Below are 14,170 nucleotides of genomic sequence, written 5' to 3' on the forward strand. Positions count from 1 at the left end.
TAACAAAAGTATATGTAATTTAATTAATTCCATTATCACTATCGAGTATATTGAGTACTTTTCACCAAAAACAAACTTATGAGTAAGAAAGACCAAAAACCATAAAAGATCATATTGCATTTTTATAATAAACTGTATTGTCTGTATCCGATGTGTTAAATTAGCACAATCTTAAATATTAAAAAAAAAAAAATTTCAACAATAATTTAAGATTGGATTCTTTGTCGAGATAAATAATAAGTTACTATAATTGTTGAGTATCGTTATTTAAAACAATGTGATGCTTCTATAGTATTTTCAAACTTCGAAACATTTTCGAAAAATAATATTTTATATTTGTAATAAGAAGCAAAAATATTCAGTAATTATCATAATTATTATAAATAAAGTTAGAAAAAAATAAAGATTTACGCAAGGGTAATCTGTATGATATAAAATATTTTGGTGCAAATATCACCTAAAAAACTGTTACATTTTTACAAAAGATGAAACAAACATCATTATCTATCAGTCCAATTCTATTTATGTAACACGATATGAAGCCCTTTGAAAAGCAATAAATATTCAGTTTGATGACGAGTTGAGATAATATTTGACATTTTAACATTATAGAATCACTTGAAGATATAGCTGTTTATGAGATTATGGAATTTAAAGATAAATTTGTTCCGAAAAATTTAAACTTTAATGTATTATGTATCAAATAGCGCTTATGTAAAAAATACCGAAAATACCGGTATTTTTTTAATAAATACCGGTAAAATTACCGCCGAAAAATCGCACGGTTTACCGGTAATATTCGGTATACCGGAATTGCATTCCCTAAATAAAATCAACCATTTATTACTTAAAGCCCAAATTAATGATCATTGATTAATGATGATTCTTGAGACAGCCCAGGGGCCCGCGGGCCGTATGTTTGACATATCTGACCTAGTTAGTCATGTTGACATAATTTTGACATCTCTCAAAGTGACAGCAGTTGTGCAATGTAAATAATTTTAGTATTGAAATTTATGAAAAAGACATCAGAGTGGCTTTTAAATAATATCTGAAAGATTTACGAAGTAAAAAGGTATTTATTTAGTAAAATTAATAAATACTGCAGCTAAAACAGTTCTGATTAGAAACCTAATGTAAAAGTTATCCTAACCTTTCTCTGGCAAATGATTTAACATTTGTGCATATACTTTACTTTCTTTTATTAACTCAATAGAGACTAATAAATAATAATTATTATTAAAGCAATAATCTTTTGTTTGTATTATTGTAGCGTGAGAACGATTAAACATGTATAAAAATCTTATTTTTAGTCAGCATGGACAGGGCATACTATTTTGTCGACAAGGTACTACTAATTAAATGCAATATTACCAATGATTAAAAAGGTTGATGGTGTTGCAAACACAGTTACTGTAAATAAAGAAAATAAAAAGATTCAAAACCTTTGAAGTGTCTACAATAAGGAGGGGAACAAGTATTAAATAATTTTAATAACTCCACATTATAAGAAAAATACTTACAATTGATTTAATATGGTTGCATCAATATCATTAAAACAGTATATTATTGCAGAGAGAAATGTCTATGTCTGCACAGACAATGTTTACAACCACAGAGCTGTGATATTTCTACATGTATTGTTGTGAAAATGGTTAAAAAATTAAATGATTAAACATGTATAAAATGCATCCCTGTTAATGATCAGTTATACCATAATAAAAATCAGCAAACCTTCGAAGCGTCTACAATAAGGAGGTGAACAAGGTATTAAATCATTTTATTAATTCCACATCATAAAAAAAAATCTTGACAATCTTTTTAATATGGTTTTTGCAAGTGTTGCATTAATATCAATCTAACAATATGTTATTACAGATAGAAATGTCTATGTCTGCACAGGCATTGTCTACAAGCCACAGCTGTAATACTTAAACATGCTGTGATATTTCAGCATGTATTGACGTGATAACAGTTAAACCATTAAATAGTTAAACATGTATAAAGAGCATCCTGGTTTATGGTCAGTCACAGGTGTTAAGGCGTACCATAATAAAAATCAGCAAACCTTTGAATTGTCTATGATAAGGAGGTGAACAAGGTATTAAATCATTTTATTAACACTTTGCCGTCCGCACGTCTTGTAAAAATTTATTCGCTTGGCGCCGGTAGTGCTAATTCGTTATCACTTTGCTTTTCCCCGCCCATTCTAAATATTATCGAAAAATTACAAATTTTTAGTTCTTACTAATGTTGAGGGGTGTAACTTTTTGTTATCTAAATTAAAACACCAACAGGATGGAAAGATTTCTGCCACTGGCCAAAGGAAGATACTGTGCTCACGACACCACTGTGGTGTCGCCGGCTGTTAAGCGCTAGTTTGCGCTCGACACCACTGTTGTGTCGCCGGACGGCATAGTGTTAACTCCATATTATAAATAAAATATGAACAATCTGTTTAATATAACTGATTGTGAGAGTTGCATTGATATCAATCTAACAGTATGTTATTCCAGATAGAAATGTCTATGTCTGCACAGAGAATGTCTACAAGCCACAGTTGTAATATTTCAATGAAATGCTTAAATGGTTAAACATGTACCTAGACCAGCTTTGTTTGTGTTCATTTACGGACAAGGCGTACCATAAGGAGGTGAATCACTGTAAATAAAGAAAACCTTTGAATCTTTTAAAGAGTATTATGGGTATTATGGGTGATTACTTTATTTATTATTAAGATAAAATGGTAAAGTGTAATGTGCCAAATTGTGAAAATAATATAAATATACGTCTTTCTGGCATCTAATTGTATGTATATGATGATGTATTATGCATATAATGAATATGTATTATGAAAATGGTCTAGATATTTTGAATTTGGAAGCAGAAGGCGAAAAATCCTTTATTGGATGACCTAACTATTTGGTTTGAGGCACAAATCGAAGATAATTTGAAAACAAAACAATTAGAAGTGTCTCCTTTATGGCAATAACAGAATAGTTTACAAGTCACTGGAGAATGCTCTGATATAGGACCAGGACAACACTCCAAGGACAAGGCCAAGTAATTATAACTCTAAATACTTCAATACATTTGCAAAAAAATATTAATAAACGAATCTTATGTTTTTAGTTAGGAGATAAAAGCCTAAAAACCTTGAAAAAGATTTTTGCAGTACCCTAAGATTGTCAAGTGCAGGCTAAAAGTCGCCTATTCTGACACCAGTTTTTCACAAAGGTATTTTTTCATAATAATTGCAGCAAAAATAATTGATTAATCAAATATGATATAACAATATGTTCAATAGAAATGCTTGGTGGTAGCTGCAAATTGCTGCAGAATGCAGTAATAAGGTATAGGAGTGCATTAATAATTTGCACCAAAAATTATGTCATGAACCCATAGATAAAAGAAGAGTTTACGTTTACGTTTACAATAAGGAGGTGGAGAAATAGGTATTAGGTAAGTTTATTAACTCCACATTATAAGAAATATTAACAAATCGCGAGGGTTGCATTGATTTCAATTTAACAATATGTTATTATAGAGAGAAACTTCTATATCTGCACAGACAATGACTTCTGTAGTATTTCAACATGCTCAAATTTCTAGATGAAGAATCTTTTTAACAATTACCTATTTCCACATAATAAATAACATTTCTATAACAATTATGATAACGAATGTTAAAAGCAATATGGAAAATATAACTGATCTTCAATTTTTTTTTTTGGTTATGTTTTCCATATTACTTGTAACATTCATTATCATCATTGTTTTAGAAATATGTTATTATTTATTATTTTATCTTATAATTTTGTTATTGTAGCACTGAAGATGGATCAAACCAAGACTCGAAACTTATGCTATTCTAATAAAGACTTTCTTCTTCATTCAATTCTTTTTATTATTGGTTGGATGCCCAAAAATATTATCATATATCTTTTACCATCTGAAAAACCTCATGCTTTGAATATATATATATATATATATATATATATATATATATATAAACTAAAATAGTATGCTATAAATAAAGTAATATATTATATATCATTATTATATTTTCCAACAGGTTAATGACTTTCTGAGATGTCTACACCTCTTCATTCCGATGTAAGGAAACAAAGCATGATAAAGTACCGAATAAAATGAATACATACTTTGATTTTAAATGAGTGAAGAGCGGAAGGAAAGGTCGTGATAATAAAAATGATAGGAATGCAATAATTAGAAACTTCTATGCAGATTTCATGCAGAGAGAACTAGCAATTAAATTAATGTAGTATGTAATCTTTTATGGTAATACTATTTCTCTCTAAAAATTATAATGAATTTATCATTAAATGATATTTTGCATTTGAGTTGTTCTCATTTCAAATATTGTTTTATACCACAGAATGTCTTATGTACTTGCAGGGTACTATATTATATATGTTGAGTTTTTATTTAATGTTTTAGGAAATTTATCAAACAAAAAGTTGTAGAAGTTTATAAAATCTTTATTAAATAGCCAAATGTTTCAATATTATTTTATATCATTTTCAGTAGAATTTAAAAAAGCTTTCAAATACTCCAGTTATTCACTAAATATATTATTTTTTGTAGTTAATGAATAATTTATGTAGTGAATAATTGGAGTATTGGAAAGCAAATTCCTCAAATTCTAAAGTGGATGATATAAAATAATATATCGACATGTTTGGCTGTTTAATGATTTTATAAACTTCCACAATTTTTTGTTTGATGTACTGCCTTGAAAATTTTGCCACATTAAAATATATATATATATATATATATATAATATATATATATATATATACATATTTGAAGAAATGTATGACGGTGACATATTGTTCAGTCAGGCTCCAATGCCAAAGTCCAATTCAATATAAATTTTTTGTATATAGTGTTTTGGGCTACTCTCCTTTTGGGGGCACAAACTTTTATGCAATATAATTCAACATTGCTATCCCTAAATCTTGAGATCTCAAGCATAAACCCTAGCATTCTTTTCTCGCCTTCTAAAAACACCTGTAATTACCAGTGGGGGGTAGTAGCAGTACAAATAAAATCGAGATTACCATTGTAAATAAGCCTATTCAATAAAAAATTTATCTATTTACAACTATTTGTGGAACATGATTGCACTTGCATACAGCCATGTTCTTTAACTAATATTTGTAATTCTTTTTTACACTATTACATGGGGAAAATATCTACAGCTAATAATAAGAGATCTGACCTTCACACTGGACTTGTCTTCTTGTAAATGGTATTCTACACTCACAATTACAACTAAACTATGGGTCCCATCAGGTTATCATTCGTAGGACACATTGGACCTCTAAAGCGGACTGTGAAAGACTGACTCACTGACTTCCTGGACCTCAAGAACTTGTATCAAGTGGAAATAGGTAGAGGGTGGAGGCGGTGCAGCCTGGATTTGAAAACCTCTTAAGCAACGATACCAATTGTCACTATAATACTGAAATAAGTAAATACACTATAGTGTACACCATATTAAGATTTGGACCAAAATTGTTGAGATATCTAACATAAAATAATTAAAGCTGACAACATTGTATGCTCATTTATAAGGACTTTGCTGTTTTGTTACAAATTTCCAAAGTATTCAACAAAATTTATAATTCATAATTGTTTTTTTTTTGTTTGTCTTTGAACAGCATTCCCCATTGGTAGTCTTCCTCTAATTGCCTGCTATTTTTACTTGCAAACTATTGATCTATATTATCCAGTGAAAATAGACATCACCACTGTTTCCTTTCAGGTTACACACAACCTGGGATTCAACATCGAAACCTTATGGTAGCAACCTAAAATTGAAAATTAGCATAATAAAATAAAATCTTGACAATAATATTTATTTTCATGAAAGAGTTTGACATGAGAGCTATAACATACAAGCAAAGTCCAAATTTCTATGGTTATAAATAGGTCTTAATAAATAAACAATGAAGTAGAGTATCAAGTCAATAACAAGATTCTTTCAGTCGAATTATATATTTATTTGCTTACAATTCACTGCAATGCTTGTCATTACCATCGAGTTTGAATTTTTATCACGTTTGAACTTTGCATAAAATAACTAGGAAACAAAATGGTCATTTTACCGATTTCTCATTTAATGATTTACCACCTTACAAATTTGTGCAGATTTAATATTAATAAATTAGAACGTACTATGAATATTGTATAATAAATGTATTTACAATGCAGTGAAGTGTATTCTAAGATATTAATATAAAATGATTGAATTATGAATCCGGCGTTGTATAATATTTTGCTATAATTAAGTTTAATTTATGTCCTATAATTTTTATGAATTCGAAATTTTGAAAAAAGATTCAGTGAAAAGTAATTCTTATTATTAAAATATGTGATTTAGTAGATTATAAATATGTTCAGAACATTATATTTTCTATAATAAAATCGTATCATATTAGAAAATTAGATTATGCTAGTTGCAAAATGATTGTAAAGATCAATGAAATCAAATGCATTACAAACTAGTTTCTATCAGACGCAAATGGATTTTAAGTACTTTAACATGCAGTTATATATATACATATTACAATTGTTTTTTGGGACTTATAAGCAACTTGTCATGAATGAGGTAATTCAATAGTTGAAATTTCTATCTCTATTGAACATAGTTTTATATTCCATGAGATACGAATTCACTTGACTAAATTGCAACAATATAAATAATAATTTCAAAAAAGTTTAAGAGGAATTAATATTACAGTCTATACAAAAACAATTATTACTATATCAAAGAGATATATAAATTGTGTAAAATCGTTGAAAATTAATACATACTACAGATTGCGATAATATTTTAAACTGTTAGTTTGCAGAATCAATTATACCATTAATTTATTCAATGGTTTGATATATTTGATATACCATATGATATGAAAAAATAAATTAACACTAAACCCATCGAGCAAAATAAAAACTATGCATAAATCTTTGATGCAAGATTTTGGATATTGTTGTGAAGTATGTGTCGAGTTTTACTTCGAATTGATATTTATTTATCAATTTTATGTTTTTTAAAAAAAATAGATTTAATCTATTATATTATAATTCATTACGGTAGCTCGATTATCCAAATGTATGTTATTAGATTTAGTGTTAATTAGTATCTCAGTTTTTCGTAGCAGTATATTGATTCCTTTGAAACAAACAGTATTAACATAATTAATATTTATATATATTTATAGAAAGTATAACAATAAATAACTTATAATAGAAATAAGTAATTAACAAGAGTTTAATATAAAAAACCTTTTTATATTGAATATCTGGAACTTTAAAGTTCTTTATGTGTAATTTATGACAAAACACCTAAAATTTAGTGCTTTACACTGATGTTAGGTAGTTGTCTGATATATAATATATATGACGCAAGCTTCATAAAAGAATCGTCCACATGCTAGGTAAAATAAATCAAAATTCAATCAGTAGTCAATTTTAACACTATATTATATTTTCAAAAAACTGTATATATTTTCTGTCATCAAAGGCATTGCAAGAGTACGCGCCCGAAATCATTTGTATCTGGCTTCATATGCGAATAATTAGTATTAATAGTGTCTATAATGTTCAATTACACGTTAAAATCTTAAAACGTTTTTTTTTTTACAATAGCCAAAATGCTTCTGATCGCTTTCATGCTAATTTTTCGACCTGGATCAGAGGCAAGTCTGATTCGCGACAAAGGATCACTTACGGCTTAGTTTGGCTAAAACACCCTGTGATTAAATGATTCAATTTTTTAAGTTTCATTATTAAAAAGCCGCGGCATTTTAATCCCAAATATGCATAAAATAAAAACGCATTGGCAGCGGATCTATAAGTCATTTGTTTCGATAACTACATTGATTCGACCTGAAATATTTTACGAGTAAACATTTCAAAGATATATTTGTCTATTTTAAAAGGATGTTATAATTTTCTGGGTTAGGCCAAGAACACTCCAAGTCGATTCACAGAATGACTCGAGTTCGCTTAAGGCTTTATTTTAATGAGAGCGTCTACATGTGGCTCGGGAGGAGAGGAAATAATATTTATATATGACTAGATTGTTCAGAATAACATATACGTTTTGTATCTGTACCACTCTTTATACAAATTTCTACAGAAACACTTTGAAAATTCAAAATAACATCACTTATCAATACTACAATTATGAATCTGTAACTTAGCAATATTCATGTATTTATATAAATGTTAATATGCACATATACGACACGCTGCATTACACGATTTTTGACTAGATTTTCTTGCATTTATGTGATGACAAACTCGATATAAATATTCATTGCCGTAATGTCTTTTATCAAACACTAGTTAAAGATATGAAAACATACTTTAGTTCAAAGATGTTGCAAATTAATGGCAATTTAAATTATATATGGAGTTTGTATCACAATTTAATCTCGATGGAACTATTCCCGGCTCACTACCGACAATGAGTCAAATCGCAAACATTTTTGTATAATATCTATTCGAATTATAATAATTATTTATACAGCAACACATTAAAAAATCTGAAGACAGTATATTAAAGAGTTCTTTTTTTATAAATATTTATATATAATTATCTATATGCAAATTCATTAAAATGGCGTAAATTCTTTTAATTTTTATTATATATGATAGATAAGTATGAATAAGAGAGCATGTATGATAGGATTTTTTTTTAATATTTTAAGAAAAAACTACGACTCCTTAAATAACAAGTCAATTTTTATACTTTTGATATATTATATATCAATATAGTTAAGTGTATGTATATAATATACGAATCATTTAGCTATCTAAGAGACGAATGGTCACTAATTGCGCATACTGGTTCCGGTGAAACGAAACTGACGATATTCAACCACTGAAAAGTCCATTTTTTGAATTATGCAAATCTAAATGTCCAAATACTTTATCGTTCCTGGGAAAATGTATGAGAATCATGCCAAAACTAATAATCAATTTTTAACTCTGTTGGTTTTTATAAAAAAAATCAGTAATATATGGCACTATGGGTATACGTATAACAATTATATGTATGATGAACGATTTAATCAAGCGATGCCATATAAAATCTAAGTATGAAATGAGTAAAACTTGTGAGTACTTTGTGTACTAACCCTTTTGCTACCAGCTTTGCCTTTAGGCAACATCCACATGACTACCTTGTGTACGAGTGACGCCTATAGACGACATCCAGTGTGACAACCCTTTTTTTTTAAGATTTATCACTCAAAGTTGAGTTATTGGGAATTCTAATATGTTATTGTAATTTTTAGTTCTTTAGGCGTGCAATTTTTAAATTTGAAATACATTTTTATTGATCATTATTGAAAAATATGGAAATATGTACAGCTGGGCGGTTTGCTTTTCTGTACAGCAGTATCAGGGAGAACGCTGCCGTAGCAAAAGAGTTAACTGTATATTGGTTACAAAAGAAAAAATATTATAAAATTTATTACGCTGATCCATTATGGCATATTTGATTAAACTTGATAAATAAAAATATACTAATATAAAATAATATTTCTTTGAATCTCCATCGCGTGCAAATAAAAGCTACGTCTTTGCATCTACGAGTTAATATGGCTTATTTAATACATCGTTACAATTAATTAAAAATTTGATATATGTTATTTCCGTATAACGTATTAAATCTCTTACAGTTTGCTCACTTTTAACCTCGCGGCCCACAGAAATAAGCGTTTTGGACCTTTATTTTATATGATATATTTCAAAAAGTCTTAACTCACATATAAAATACATCGAGTTCCCGATCACAATTGCGCCTGGTTAACTGGGTCATTGGCAAAGATCAGTGATCAAAAATTCTCTATGTATAAAACAAATAAATACAAATTTTTGGCTATATTTCTTGGACTAGTAATGCAGTTTCGATATCTCCGTTCAGATTCTAAAGTGAATAAAAAACGCGCGTGACATTCTCTTCAGAGAGAGACACTAACTAAGCTTTTTCGTACTCGTGTATTTTCTGTCCTGACGTCTATTTTTGCTCTATCCATTCATCTCAATCTAATTCCATTGGAATATTTTATGTACGAAGTTAATTCATAAATATTTTTTGTATGGTCATCCTATCAAAGAGATAAAATATCTTTATATATTTATCATTAAACTAGAATTTTTTAATTATTATTAATACACTTTTAGTGGAGAACAGCCGCGACTGCGCTCGAAGTAGCATTTGTTCCGCTGAAAAAGAGAAAGAAAATATAATAAATTGCGAATATATATTAAATTCATCATGAAATATCATTTTATTAATATGTTAATCTCCATTTCAGTCGTATGTGTCTGACGCTAGAAAGTTCTTCATGAGCTGTGTCAGATATGTATGCCTGACATACGAGTTTTGGTGGAAAGCCACGTCAATCACAGATGTCCGACGCAAACCGTACATTTGCAGTATGTTTCGAAACCTTGGCCTATCAGACAAGACACGGCTTGTCGAGAAAAAAAGTTTTTAATATAAGGCCATATTGGTCGTACATGGTTACATAAAAAATAGTATTTTTTATTTGATGTTCACTGAAAGATAGACATTCAAATCGAAAATTTTTATCATATTTTGTTTTGATGTTTGCAAAAATAAAAAGGCATCTGAATTTCACAAAAAGTTCTGCGCTGGTCATGGCAACGAAACCTTAAAAGAAACGGAAGTGCCAAAATTGGTTTGCCCAATTTTGATCTGGTGATTTTCTAATCAAAGATGAAGAACGCTCTGGTCGTTCAGTTGCAGTTGATCAAAAAAGATTTGTCTACTTTGAACTGTTATCACAAACTGAACAATCAATTGTGATGTGTACAATAAACAATTAACAAAATTCAATTGAAAAAATGTGGTTGAAAAAAGCAGCATGAGTTGGTAAATCAAAAAGCAGCATGAGTTGGTAAATCAAAAAATCACCGTTTCGATTTTATTATTGATCACATATTTTTGGCCACTCGGTAAAAATTATTAAAGCTTGGTTGAGTTTTGCCACATCTAGCATATAGTCCTGACCTTAACTCCAATCTGATTACTATAGTTTCGATCTTTAGAAAACCCTTGAATTTAAAAAAAAATCATGATTATGACGTCAGATTGTACCTTGATCAGTTTTTTGCTAATAAAAACTAGAAGTATTATAAAGAAAGAATAATGATGAATAATAATGAAGCCTAATAATTGACAAAAGTCAGTTATAAAAATGGGCAATAAAATACAAAATATTTAGTTTCATGAAAAAATATCTGTTCGGACGTCTTTTCGTTTTATTATATTGACCATGAAGGTGACAAACTTCAGGGCATTAAGCTTTACACGGAATGGTTGCTACCCCTGGTGGAGGGGGTAGCGGAGTGTTTTAATTGAACTAGTTGTTCACTTCAAAAAGTAAAGTCCGCTTAACAACATGTAAATAACCAATAAAAATAAATATATCTTCTTTCATTATAACTTAGTAACAAATCAGTGATTGTAATTAGAACTGCAACAAATACACAAAATACAAACAAATCAGTGTTTAATACAGTCCATAGATACAAGAGTTAAATTATAACCCAACAACCTGAATTATCGAAGGAGAGTTTTAATAAATTCTATAACTACGTAACATAAAGAACAATATCTTTGATTTTCTAACAAAAATCCGCACTTACTTAGATGCCAACATTTACAAGATGTGATTAGAAGTGTATTTTTAAAACTTTATTTTTGTAAAGAGGACTTCGGTATCTTTAGCTAGAATACTAATGATGCTTGATATTATTTAATTTCGAGTCAAGTAATTTTTTTCGAGTCTTACCGGAGTTTACTTATGGGCATAGTCAAACTGTCCCGTTCCGGAGGATCCCGTTCCGCTGCGGTGAAAATGTACGTTCTGCCATTTACTGTCACGTTTATGCCACACTCGCGTTTCTTCCGACTGTTGGCTGTGCGCTTGCCCTTGTCTAAACATTATTAATAAAATAAAAAAATAATATAAAATATGATAAATCTTTGAATCATTTTATAAAGGAACCTCAATCAAAATATCACGCTTCTATTGCGCATGCCTGAAGAGAGGAGGCAACCATTTTTCGTTTTCTTTATATTAGGAAAGTAAGTTGTTACTATAGAAAAATGTACAGAACAATCAAATAAAAACATTTTTTGTCATTTTATCTAATCTTTTTAAATTAATAACCATACCAGGAAATAATTTTGCATGTGTAATTTTACTCAAAAATATATTTTTAATTGCATTATTGTCAACTTTATAAAAATATATAATATTATTTATCAATATTCGGCTCATATAGGGCCTATATTGCATTGCCATTATTCCATGTTCTATATGAAAAATGTTAACAGTACATATAATGTTAGGACAATATTGATAAACCATATAGAGCCAACACGGAAAACAATATTGGGCCACGATTTATTTTTACCTGGGAATTAAAGCTAATTGAGCAGCTTTTTGTAATTCCTGCACATATAATTATTAATTCGTAATTGAATACTGAAAGTTTTCTAAATTTAGTATTTTGTATGATAACGATAATAAGGTTTCAAAAAACCTTAAAACTACAAATATATATTTCACAATGAAACTGTGAACACACATTTTCTAATTTTAATATTTTCATTTCTCATTTATAAGTAATATCACGATGTGAAAACTAGTGGACTAGATTGGATATTATATATTTGTACACCAGGAATGAGGTACTCAGGCATATTTAGAAATATACCAGTAGAAATAAATCTTGGCCAGATGGGAGTGAGTCGTGCTGCTATATTTGAATATTGAGCCATTATTACCAATATTGTGCCCATATTGGCAGAAGTTAGCTTTAAATGAGCCGGACAATATTTGTTTTAAATATATTGAAAATATTTATATATAAAAAAACAGAAAGATTGATGAGACGATTCTGCCATACAACAGACCAATGTTATGGCAAGGCCGTATTACGCTCCAACTTGCATGCATTATGCTACTGAATCATACTGAATACTGTCCAAATGTCATGTACATGTTGTACAGTCAGGCGTTTTACACATAAACTGCAACGTCACTTGTAGGTTATAAAGCTGGGTCAGAAATACCCAGTTATCTAAGATCGTTTTTTTTTGACATTTGTGCGGTTTCTAGGTTAGGTTTTCTAACTGATAGCCTTTCGTCAATATTTAGTATGAAAAGTTCTTCATAGCATAGCCTTGCTATAACATTGGTCTGTTGTGCGAGAGAATCGGTCAATGAATATACTAAAAGTCTAAAAAAAGTTGTTAGATCAAATTCACAATAGAGGAATTAGAAAAATAATTTTCAATAGAACTAATAAGTAAAATTCAACTGTATCTTCTTCTTTTTACTAATTTTTACCATCATCGCTGAAAAGAGTTACATCACTGAAAGTAGTTCATATATTTTTTGTACTTATAAACAATTGATTCAATGTCTTATGTATATTATAATGAAGCAAATAAATAAACCAAAAAGCTTATCAATCAATAACATTATCCAACTTGCAACTTTCTACAATAACAAAGCTTGTTTTCATATTGATTACGAAAAGGAAAATACAGAAACGTACGTTAATGTTTGGTCTTTGATTAGAACATACAATTGAAAACAAACAAATGCGCAAATAAATGTTTAATGTAAAGTATTGTTTTTATTAATAATAAAATAAAATAACGTACTTATCGATGTACTGCGTCAGTCGCACATAGGCGATGCAAGCGGCGTCGTCGCCCAGGAGGTGCACGTGCGGATTCAGTATGGTCGTGTTCACAGCTTTACAATTCTTGCCCAGGACTAATCATTTTATCAAATTAATAAATTAATTTTTTTAACATGTTCCAAATATTAGAAATAGGGCAGGACGAGACACAAAGGTTTAATTTAAATTTCATGACAACACATAACATTTAACAAACAAACAACAATATTCACAGTTAACTCCTAATTATAGAAATGTTTTTTTTTAAGTAAAACTTCTTTAGGCGCGACTAGGATGTAAATCCGTACAAATGCAACGGAAGTGCGTTACGGCCGAGTCGAGTGCCAATGATTCGTCATTCGCTCTCGATGATATCATTTCTATACGGGTAGATTGTGATTAG

The 14,170-nt window shown here is 29.2% G+C and overlaps 1 long non-coding RNA gene across 1 annotated transcript; it reads right to left on the bottom strand.

Moving 5' to 3' along the window:
- Positions 1-5,702: 5,702 nt before the first annotated feature.
- On the bottom strand, positions 5,703-13,861 carry LOC113377580. Its single transcript, XR_003367106.1, has 3 exons — positions 13,748-13,861; positions 11,862-12,006; positions 5,703-5,837 (listed from the first exon to the last, which is right to left on the bottom strand). It is a non-coding gene; the product is annotated as an uncharacterized LOC113377580 (long non-coding RNA).
- Between the last annotated feature and the right edge of the window lie 309 nt (positions 13,862-14,170).

The sequence above is a fragment of the Ctenocephalides felis genome, unplaced genomic scaffold (assembly GCF_003426905.1).
Source record: "Ctenocephalides felis isolate EL2017-DRISC unplaced genomic scaffold, ASM342690v1 CF-g0.4_SCAFFOLD_01886, whole genome shotgun sequence".
Lineage (NCBI taxonomy): Eukaryota > Metazoa > Arthropoda > Insecta > Siphonaptera > Pulicidae > Ctenocephalides > Ctenocephalides felis.